The sequence below is a fragment of the Colobus angolensis genome, unplaced genomic scaffold, assembly GCF_000951035.1.
Source record: "Colobus angolensis palliatus isolate OR3802 unplaced genomic scaffold, Cang.pa_1.0 Scaffold48, whole genome shotgun sequence".
Lineage (NCBI taxonomy): Eukaryota > Metazoa > Chordata > Mammalia > Primates > Cercopithecidae > Colobus > Colobus angolensis.
The window spans coordinates 11,823,532-11,835,866 of NW_012118265.1; the positions used below are offsets into that span (position 1 = coordinate 11,823,532).

At 33.9% G+C, this 12,335-nt stretch overlaps 1 protein-coding gene across 1 annotated transcript in view; it reads left to right on the forward strand.

The window, feature by feature from the left end:
- The window catches only part of RSRC1 (arginine/serine-rich coiled-coil 1), a 411,611-nt gene that overhangs the window by 47,658 nt on the left and 351,618 nt on the right, over positions 1–12,335 (forward strand). The window lies entirely within an intron of this gene.

Consider the following 12,335-nt stretch of genomic DNA (forward strand, 5'->3'; position numbering starts at 1 on the left):
TTTTATTGAATCTGTCTCTAGAATCAGAAATTTAAATGTGGGAACACAAGCCACAGTGGTTTTCTGTAAAGCATATTTTAAAAGTCTACTCTAGAAAAATTTATGTTCAAAATTTTACTTACAAATTCTCTGTGAAGAAACTTTCTTGAAATTTTGCCTGTTAAATGTACATATATTTGTTTTAATTCATAAATGAAACTTCTGTAGGCTTATCTTACATGGAAAAAGACAAGGAGGGAAGATTAATGAGCAAACGCAAATTACAGAGAAGCAGGAGACATCTATCATATGTCGAACTATAGCTATATTATTAACTGCCAGGAGTATTACACTGATAACTGTTCTTTTTTTAAAACAAGATTTTACTTGATTTTCCCAATAAATTGTTTTTGTTATTCATAGAAAATTAAATGATTTTTAAATATTAAGAATACTTTTTGTGCTTTCAAACTATGTATACACTTATTTAAACTTCTACAAAATTATAAAAATATTTATGATTACAAAAAGAATGATTATATATTGTATTTTAGCTTTTAAATTATAGCCAGTGTTTTTTTCCTTTAAGTGCTGTATACTTTGTGGTGCAGAATTAGATTTCTGTTTTTAAAAAGCACATAGGTTCCTATGCTTATAAAATGATGTAAAATATAGGTGATCCCAGGATATGTGTAAGTTTTCTCTTTGATGACTGAGAATTTACATTGAGAAATTGTTTTATAGTGGCAGTTTAGCTAGGTAACTGAATATAAATTTAAATGTATTTGTTTTAATAGCATATTTTATCTTGTTTTCTAATCGAAGAGAAGGGGCAAAAGCTGTGTGGAATTTAAATTCACTTGGATATAGTACTTAAGCATATTAGTCAATATTTATAAAAAAAAGATGCACTAAAGTTCTGCTATTAAGGTTTTCAGATTATTGATTGGAAAAGAGTTTGAAAATATCTTTTTGTCCCTATTTCTCCCTATATAGCCTTCTTGAAGTTTCTCAAAATTAGATTTTAAATGCCAATTAGGAGGTTGAGTATACTAAAATAAAAGCAAATGCAACCAAAATGGCCTCACCTTATGGCTAGTTAGGCTTTTGAGGGAATAAGCGGAACCTTTGCTCTGAGCATGGCTTTGAGAAAGATATTCATCTTAATGAACACATTAATTAGAACTATAACTATTTATAAGATAATTAGAAATGAAGCTTGGTAAACTGAGCTTTTCCTGCAATTAATGGAGGATTAATTACTGGAGGTAATGAAGTGGATTTTTAAATGCATTAAGGTGAAGTACAGAGATGAGCAAGGCTTTGTGATAGTTGCATAATTATTTCAGGCTGTTTGAGCATAGCTCATATGAGATCGTTAATAAGCATCATTGCATCGTTATGTATGCACTTAAAAAGACTTACCACCAAAATGACTGCCTAATTATTTCTAATTGGCAGGACTCTGTGTAGTCATTGAGCTGTTTGTAGCCATTTTAAGGTTCATTTAACTATCCTTGGGGCCATGTGATAGATGGAAAAAGCTTCAACTACATGCTGGCCTTGGCTGGCGCCGTTAATCAATTTTGGTGGACTTCAGTTTAAATGCATTTTCTTGTGCAGAGGTCAAAACCTGAAGTAGTCCAAGCGAAGTTTTGCTTTTTGAAGCCACTTGACTGTATTCATTAGCAATTAGTAAAATAATTGTGTCTGTCACTATATTTGGATTTCCATATGACTTGGTATTCTTTTATCACTCTCTTCTTATTCCATATTTGCTCCACTGGAAACAAAATATTCTTCCAACAAACCCTTTTAGCAACTTCAGTGTAGTGGCATATGTTTCCATATACTACCTTTCTTCATTCATTTATTAGCTTAAACAGTGTAGTACATTTCAACACAATCATCTAATTTGGTCCTGATTGATTGCTGGTGAAAGTTTCTACCCAAGGACAACATTTTAGGGCTTTTAAGGACATCTCTAAGGAATTAGTCATTAAGCATTAAGAGAGGAAGTAAGAAGTAGTCAAATCCAATTCTGACATTTACCAGAGTTTTGTAGTTAGAAGCATCTATATCTAAGATGTTGAAAGCTGTACATATTTTTTGCACCTATCCCCACAAGGACACATGATAACAGACAAATTGTGTGATGGGGATAAGCTGTGTAATATCTACATTTACTTTTAAAAGTTTCTTAAATAAGTATATTAGTAACGTAGTGCTTTTATCGAAATAATTTAGAAATCTTTGAATGTCAATTTTAAATAGTGTGTCGTTCTTTGTAATATAATTCATATAAAGTTTTTTGTTTTTTAATGATATGATATCAGATTTAATGTGACATCCCATTAGCTAAGCATCTGTAAAGGTTTTCAATGAGCTTGTTGTCTTGTTACACATAATCATAACCATGTGTGGGAGGTTGTCAAGATATATATGCCATTAGAGTGGTTTAAGAAAACAGAGGTGAGGCAAATTGTAGGCTAATAAAATAACGGTCAATTATGCCCTTTTGTTATGAAAAATGTGGTTCTAATCATTTCCTTAATGTTAATGCTTAAGGTTAAAATTATTTATGCAGAATATTTTAAGGTATTGCCAACTTTATTGAAACTAGATGTGTGTATTTAGTTCCCTTAACAGTTTCATTATTCAAGAATTTGGAGGCTTAAATGTCAATCAGGCAGTGCGTATTTCTTAGGAACTGACTTAATTACTGTGGACTTTAGTCTATTGTTTCAAAATTTAGAAGCAAATGGATTGAACTGTTTAATCTCTCAAATCAATCAACTTGTTCACTGCTAGAATTATGAACTTCCTTTTGCTTTTTGTTAATACCTTTTGAGTATTTTGAACACATATTTTAAGAGAAAGAGGAAACATGAAACTAATACATGGATTGCTTGATTATAATAAATACCTGAACTTCTCCAAACTTAGATTGTATCATAATAGGTTTTTTTTTTCTTTTGGTCTTTGATTATTGGGAAATGCTAGTCTTGTTTTTAAAGCTTAGAATAAAAGAAAAATAACAGCTTAGTGGTTAGGATACAATTCCCTTTTTTTCGTAGTCAGAAATATACATTCTGTACATCGATCAAGTTGTCACAATTGTTTTATCCTTTGAGGCTGTGAATTGGATTTTAAATTTTAGATTTTGGATTAAGATCTGTTTTTTTTGTGTGGTGGAATATTTTCTTCTTTCTCTCTCTTTTTCTTTTCTTTTTTGAGATGGGGTCTCACTCTGTCACCCAAGCTGGAGTGCAGTGGTATGATCTTGGCTCACTGCAACCTCTGCCTCTCAGGCTGTAGGGATTCTCCCACCTCAGCTTCCGGAGTAGCTGGAACCACAGGGACTGCCACCACACCGAGCTAATTATTGTATATTTTGTAGAAATGGGGTTTCACCATGTTGCCTAGGCTGGTCTCAAACTCCTGGGCTCAAGTGATCTGCCCACCTTGGCCTCCCAAAGGGCTGGGATTACAGGCATGAACCACTGTGCCCAGCTATATTTTCTAAATCTACCTTTAGATGGTTATTTTAGGGAATTGTGGTTGTAAGGCACTTATTGCTGAACTTAAATAGGCAAAATGTTAATATTTCACTCAAGCAAATCCTTTTTATGTTTCATAAGTTTGTGCAGAAAGTATGAAAATGTTGCTAGAAAATGGGGCAGTGTTCTAGAAAAATGGGGCAGTATTTTAAGTTATTTTGTTGGCCTTCATCTCTATATTTAACTACACTGGGAAATAATTAGATGTATTAATATGTGCTAGTTATAACTAGAGGGAAGATGTTACTCTAGGATTCCTGTCTACTTCAGTTTCTTCAAGCATATGGGCATAATCAAGACAGCCATGCACATTGGGGCTTGGCTTCACTTGCTGTTTTTTGGAGCTGTGGTACAACTATGTCAATAACCTCTGGTTAGCCTCCTTGAAGGCAAGAAACTAGGGAGCAAAGGCGTGACATTCTAGCTGAGTCCCCTAAAAACAGTCAGTCTACGTACCATCAGACTTGTGAGTGAGGGAGGGTATCGTAGACCTGGATTTAGCAAAGTCAGATTAACTGTTTTACTGTCTGTTTTTATAAAAGAAATTTTATTGAAACACAGCTACACTAATTTGTTTATTGTCTGTGGCTTTCCTCTACAATAGCAGTGTTGGGTAATTGCTACAGAGACCTCATCCTCCTGCTCTCCACTGCAAGCCTAACATTTTTATTATCTAGCCCTTTAAGGAAAAATTTGTTGACTATTACTGCCCTTGATCATTTAGCTTCTCCACCATCAGATGGCTCAGCTGATCTGGCTAACCACAAGGATTAGTCATGCCCACTAAGCCTGGATGAACCTCCAGTTGATCTAGAGAATTGTGTGAAATAATAAATGTTGTTTTATGGTTTAAAGTTTTGAGACAGTTTATTATGCAACAAAAATTAACTGATGTCACATTGAAGCGTACGTATCAATAGGAGAACTAGAGTGATTTTTCCATGTGATTAGTCACTCTCATTTTGACATATTAAAACATCTCAGTGATTTTCATTCTTTTTATTTATAGATTTTTTAAAAAAACACTTTGGTAAAGTTTTTGTTATAAATTCTATTTTATTAAGATGGTGGACATAGTTGAGAAGGGTTTATTTTGTTACTATTCGTTAAGATTATAATTTTTGCAATTTTGGTTATAATTTTTGGTACAAGTGCCTCAGGGATTATCTAGATAATAATGGTGCTTGGTTTCTTGGCTGTAGAACTAGTAACCATTTTATTAGTTAATGTTGGAGGATATAACAAATAGTTAACGTTGCTCAAAACAATTTTGGGGTATTGGATTGGATTTCTTGTACAGCTAAGGTTGCTTTTGGTTTGAGAAATTAAAATGAAATTTTAAGCCCCCCAACCAACCGAACAGATCCCCGTTTTGGCCAAGGGGACCCCAGAGAAGCCTTGAAAAGTGAGTGCCAGCCTTCACAAGATCAGATGGGAGGTTGAACCCACCTCGTTATTCCCTCTCCCTATAATAACAGCCATTAGATTTCCTTCCCTAAGAGTTAAGTAGAAACCAGCCCTTTGGAAAGACTCCCTCCACCCCTAATATCAGCATGATGCTGCCCTTCCCTTTTGTGGTTTTCACAAAACAACCAACTAGCATTTCTTTCAGTAAGAGACCACCAACCACAGAGTATGTGCAGTCAGGGTTTTTGTGTCCTCTTCTTCACCTTTTGACATCAGAGGGATGAAAACTCAGAGGATTATGCTAACCCTTCTGTTTTTGAGCATGAGTCCCAGGGATGGGCATGAAACTGAATTGTGCATGTGCGTGTTTCTCCTTTCACAAATATTAATGACTCCTGCTATAGTTTACTGATTATGTGTATTTGGCTACCTTATTCAGCATAAATCTCTATCTTCTTCTTCCCACCTTGGAAATGTTTGCTTCTGGCTTCTGACCAGAAGCTACATCTCCTAGCCTGTTGGAATGCTGCAAACCCTTTATGAGAAATAAAGCTCTTCTTTCTATTTTCCAAATTTATGAACCTCATCATTCTTCAGTTGACAGATTATATTCTCTTTAAACTTCTCCTAGAGTACAATTATTGCTGCCTTATTTTTTGTTTTGATTGCCTGTTTTTCTTTGTGAGAAGATTCAGAATTGCATCCTGAAAGAAATCTTGGCCCTAGCCCCATCTGCTTCTCTTGGCTTACCTAGTGAATGGGTTAGGTTATTCATTCTGTTCAGACTTTGGTCTTTTTTATTGAGATCCTCGGTTTCTGTAAGAGGGTACTTCTAACCCTCTCTGCGTTGACTGTTAAAATATATGTCTCTGTACTACAGTGGCCACATAAAATAGTTGCCCACTAGGTACTTGTCAGAGAATATAATCTTACTGTTATGTAGAACCTTTCAAAACTTTGCCAAGAAGAATATTTATGCTGGAATGCTTAAGCATATATAGTATATGTATTTCTTTTTTAGTTTAAAATCAACCCCTTATTTAAGCCCAAGTCTTCTATCTGGGCTTACTATATTGATCTTCTTTAAAATTGATTTTATGGAACTGTCTCTTGGCATTTAGGGAAGTTATTGGAAATTGCCCCATGAAATTTATTGGAGGGTCTAATAATAAAATAAAATATCAAGATCAGGCTTAATTGTACCTAATTTGATCACCTGGCTTATTTTTATTCTATGAACATTATGACCTTGCTTCTTTTGAGGCCAGCTGTTGCAAAACTTGAAGCCAGATTTTTGTTTAATTCTAGCAAATATATGGGCCTTGTGTCTTCTTTTATATATTAACCTCTTTCTGGTCTGCCTTTTTTTTTTCTTTTTGCTTTTGCTCTTCCTTGTTCTCCCTTTTACCGTTTTTATTGTATAGTATGTATGTTTCTGGAATGATGTGAGGGTTTAAATAAGAAAGCATACCTGTGTAGTCCTTTGGACTTTTGGTGCTTGAAAAGATAGAATAAATCCACTGGCCATTTTCCCCACTAAATACAACTAAAAATGCTGGACAGAATACTAAAAGCAACTACTTTACAGCTTGGAAACAATAGTAAGTAGACTGAGGAGGATACTCAAAACTTGAAGAAGTGTCTCATATGTACTGAGTTGCTCATTTTTATTTCCTCTTTGCTGTCCTGGATTTGACTCAGAGTAGTAGTCCCAGTTGTAGAATTGCCCAGTGGGCAAGGGAAGCAAAAACTCTCAGAGAAAACCCTCATATTTCTAGTTAGACTATGGGGAAAGGAGATCCTGTGAGCTAGAGTGTGTAGGGACAATTATTATTACTATTATTATTTTTTATTTTTCTTCATTTTTCCCATCTTTTCTCCCCTGGCCCTCCTCTGAAGGCAGCCCCAAATATGGAATGTAGAGACCTTATTCATTTTTCCTCTCTCTTTTCTTTCACTATTTTGCCCCAAGAACCACACCAGTCATGTGGAACTGCATGATGGCAGCACAGGTAGCTCAGACTCCAAGAATAACCCATCCTTTTTTGCCAGTGATCTGGGAAAAGCTGCTCCTGGGAGCCAGAATTTAGGAGTAACCCCAGAAAGGAGAGAACCAGAGAAAGAGATCCTCTTATTCTGTGTATAACTAGCAAAAGACCTGGACTCACCCTTACACTGAATGTGAGTGGAGAGATTTAAAGGAGTGTAACAAAAGCTTTGGAAACTGAACTGATATTGGAACTACGACCCACAGAATGTGAGATAGAACTTTTGATCTAAACCAAACTGGGTTAATTACTTGCTCAAATAAACAACAAAATCAACAGTCTACAGAGCATTTTGCTAGGATACACAGTCTTACAACATGATAATCAAAAGGTCCACTATATAATCCAAAGGTACTTAGCATACAATAAGCAGGAAAATGTGACTAATATTTAAGGGAAAAGACAACAGATGGCATCTCCAAGATTAACTGGATATTGGAACTATTAGATGAAGACCTTAAAGTAGCTATTACAACTGTGTCCTCCAGGGTAAAGGTAAACCCTTCTGAAATGAATAGAAAGATAGAACTTTTTAGTAGAGAAATATAACCTGTAAAAGAGAACCAACTAGAAATTTTGACACTGAAAAATACAATACCTAAAACAGAAATACAAAGAATGGGCTCAATATCAGACTGAAGATGACATAGGAAGGAGTAAACCTGAAGATAGATAAATGACCTAGTGGCTCACATCTGTAATCCCAGCACTTTGGGAGGCTCAGGCAGGAGGATTGCTTGAGGCCAGGAGTTCAAGACAAGCCTGAACACCATAGACAGACCCTGTATCTACCAAAAATAAAAAACATTCAGCCAGGTGTCATGGTGTATGCCTGCAGTCCTAGCTACCCAAGAGGCTGAGGTGGAAGGATCACATCAATCCTGGAAGGTCAAGGCATGAGCAAACCATGGTCATTCCACTGCACTCCAGCTTGGGTAACAGAGCAAGGCTTTGTCGCTTCAACAACAACAACAACAGAAATGTATAAATGAAATAATTCAATCTGAAGAACAATGATAAATGAATTTACAAACAGTGAAAGAAAACTCGGGAACATGTGAGACAGTAACAAAATATCTTCTTATATGTGTGTAATTAGAGTTTCAGAACAAGGAAAAATTTTGTAGAAAACGTGAAGAAGTAATGGCCATAAATTTTCTAAATTTGATAAAGTTATACATTTTTAGATTTAAGAAACTCAGTGAATCCCAAACAAGATAAACTGAAAGAAAACCATGCCCAGACATATTATAATCAAACTGCTAGAAACTGTAAAGGAGAATTATTTTAACTATTCACAGTTTTACCATTAAATGAAATGTTTCTCTTTTTCACATATGTGTATTCTACTTTGCTCCTCAGATATGCATTAATATACTTCCTCTTGTGCATAACTGGAAACAGGAATAAGGAAAACAGTGTTTCATTTTTGTACAATTATGAAGATAATTTTTTAAAGAACAACTTTGACATACTGTGTTGAAACATTAAAGGGAAAGAAACACGTCAGTAGCACATCTCTCCTCCAAACTTACACAGTCATCCTGACAATTGATTTAGTTGACCCTTCTAGGTTAAAAAGGTTAGCTAGCGTGTGTTTCTTCACATTTTCACCAGGGAATGTTTTTTTGGTTCATTGAAAAGTTCCTAAAATTAAACATGGCTACTCACATATCATTGTCTTTTAGGATGTTTACTTAATCTACTTTTTAATATTAGAAGCAGCTAGTAGTCTTTATTTAAAAATTCATTGTTAATTGTTTTAACTCTGCGAGCTTAACATTTAAATAAGTTTAGACTCTGCCCAATTTAGTAATGAAATAAATGTTGCATCAGTAATTGGTTGTGAAAACTTTTCATCTAAATTTGTGCTAATCATTTGCTTAGCATAGAAACTAGATTTTTTTTTTATCCCCTTCGTAAGAAACTTGATGTTGACTTAGGATATCAGGGTTTGTAAAAGAGAACCTTGTTTCAGTTTTTACAGTTGATATGTATCCATCTAATTTATCTATAATACCTACTGATTTGTATAATTAAATTTTTGCCCACTGATTTATATCTATGATTATTTACATATACACATATCAGTTATAAATCATAGGCTTTATAGAGAATATAAGACTTGAGGTTAACCTTGTTTATAATATATATAAATGTGCCTTATATATATGGTATATAAATATACCTTATATTTACATATATTTCAACATAGACTGGGTCTGTGATTATTTATATATTTATAAAACAATCATCAATTGGTGGGGCTGGAGGAGGTAGACTATTTGCTCATAACTCAATTTTCAGTGTCTGTTGACTTTTCCTAGCTCTATAGAATCCAGTATTTTTAACTAAGTCAGTAGGTACATGCTTTGCATTTAAAACTAATTTGAAATGTATTTATTTTTAATAAAAGCACACTTCGTTGTTATCAAGATCTAAATCTTACTGATACGTTAAGGTTAACTTCAAGTCTTGTATTGTCTGTAAAGCCTTCCCCAATTTTTTGCTTTCTGCTCAGATTTTACATATAGATATGTGTGTATATATCACAAAATATACATTAAGAATTGACCAAGAAAGTCAAACAAAAATTTACTGTATGAACCAGCAATTCCACTCTTAGCCATCTACTCAAGAGAAATATATGAAAACATTTATCCACACAAAGACTTGCACATGAATATTTTCAGCAGCATTATTTATAATAGCCTAAAGGTGGAAACAAATGCTCATCAACTGATGAACGAATAAACAAAATGTGTTATATTTCTACCGTGTAATATTATTCAGCATTAAAAGGAACAAACCACTGATGAATGCTATGACATGAGTGGACTTGAAAAATTATGAGAAGTGAAAGAAGCCAAGTTCAAGAAATCACATACTGTACCATTCTATTTATATAAAATATTCAGAAAAAAACAGTCTATGAAGACAAAATAGATTAATGATTGCCTAGGGTTGGGGTGGGGGATGGAATTAATAGTATATGAATATGAGAGATTTTCTCTGGGTGATGAAAATGCTCGTAAGTAGATTTATTGTGGTCGTACAACTTGGTAAATTTACTAAAAAGTCATTGAGTTTTACATATAAAATGGATGACTTTTATGGTATGTAAAATATATCTCAACAAAGTTATTTAAAAAAAAGATTCGAGATAATACATTTTGTCTCCCCATTGGGATTGTAGCCACTAGAAGACCTGCCTTAATGCTTGGCATTTGATAAGTGTGCTTAGTGAATGGTTCATTTATTTTTTAATGAGTTGAGCTTTCAAAATTAAATAGAGTCTAATACCTAGGAAAGTTTTCTGGAGAGACAAGTCCCAAACCAATAAGTAAGCTAAATGAAGTTTATTTATTTAAAACTTTTTATTCAAGTAACCAATAATGGATAAAAATGTAGAAGTGATAAATGTTCAGCTCAATGAATTACTGTATTATAGAATTAACATTTTTGTGTAAATACTACTGAGGTCAAGAAATAGAATGTTAAGAATACCCTTGAACCCCTGCTCATACCCCTCACAATCATTATTATCTCCCAGTTCACCAAAGATAATATTATACTGACTTCTAAATCCATTTAGAAGTTTTGGCGTTTTTGAACTTTACATAAAGGCACTCATTTAGTGTGTAATCCTTTATGTCTGACTTATTTTGCTCAACTTTCTTCATGAGATTTATTTATGTTGTTTCATGTAACTCTCATTCATCATTGTACAATATTCCATAATATAAACATACCACAATTTATCTACTTTAACAATGGATATCTAGATTATATCCATTTTGGTATTACAAAGAATGGTACTAAAACCTTTTTGCTACATGTGTCCTTTGCCTATATGCATTCATTTCTTTTGTGTATACATTTTGGAATGAAATTGCTGGATTATAGAATATGTATATGTCCAACTGGTTTATACTCATTTAAATCACTACCATTGGTGTATGAGAGTTCTCTTTGCTCTACATCCCTGCCAACATTTGCTATTGTCAATTAATTAGGCTTTAGCTATTCTGATGGGTGTATAGTACTATCCCTTTGGGTTTTAGTTTTATTCCCCTGGTGATTAATGAAGTTGAACACATTTTCATGTTTTAGTTGGATAATCTCTTACGAAGTGCTTGTTTAGTCTCATCTATTTTTATATTAGGCAATTGATTACTTAATGATTTCTGGCAGTTTTTAAGGTTTTTTTTTTTTTCATATATTCTGGTTATAAGCTCTTTGTTGATATTATTTCAAATATCTTCTTCTGTTCTCTGGCTTACCTTTTTACTCTAATGATGGTGTCACTTAATGCATGAGACTTTAATTTTAATGTAACAGCCTTTCCTTTGTGGTTAGTACTTTCGTGTTTTTTAAAATGAATTGTGGTCTCTTCCAAGATCTTGAAGAAAATCTCTTAGAAACTCCATCATTGTATCTTTAATACTTAAATCTGGTATTTATTTTCATATGTGGTGCTTATAGTATGATTTTTTTTTTTTGATGGTCATCCAGTTGACCCATTACTACTTATTGAAAAGACCTTCCTTTTTTTGGCTGTCCTCTAGGGCTATCATTGTCCTAAATCAAGCACCCATATATGGTTGGTTCATATGGATTCTCTATGTCTTTCATTGATCTGTTTATCCTTACACCAATTCCACATTGCCCTACTTAATTACTGGTGCTTAAATTAAGTCTCATATAAGGGAAATTCTTCTATCTAGTTCTTTTTTATAAGAATATGTTGGCACACCAATCTAATGTAGATTTGGTCTTTTCACATAGTCCCATATTTCTTGGAGGCTTTGTTCATTTCTTTTCACTCTTTTTTCTCTAAACTTGTCTTCTTGCTTTATTTCATTCATTTGATCTTCAATCAGTGACACCCTTTCTTCCACTTGATTAAATCAGCTATTGAAACTTGTGCATGCGTCACAAGGTTCTCATGCCATGGTTTTCAGCTCCATCAGGTCATTTAAGCTCTTGTCTACACCAATAACAGACAAACAGAGAGCCAAATCATGAGTGAATTCCCATTCACAATTGCTACAAAGAGAATAAAATACCTAGGAATCCAAATTACAAGGGATGTGAAGGACCTCTTCAAGGAGAACTACAAACCACTGCTCAGTGAAATAAAATAGGACACAAAAAAATGGAAGAACATTCCATGCTCACGGATAGGAGGAATCAATGTTGTGAAAATGACCATACTGCCCAAGGTAATTTATAGATTCAGTGCCATCCCCATCAAGCTACCAATGACTTTCTTCACAGAATTGGAAAAAACTGCTTTAAAGTTCATATGGAACTACAAAAGAGTCCGCGTTACCAAGAC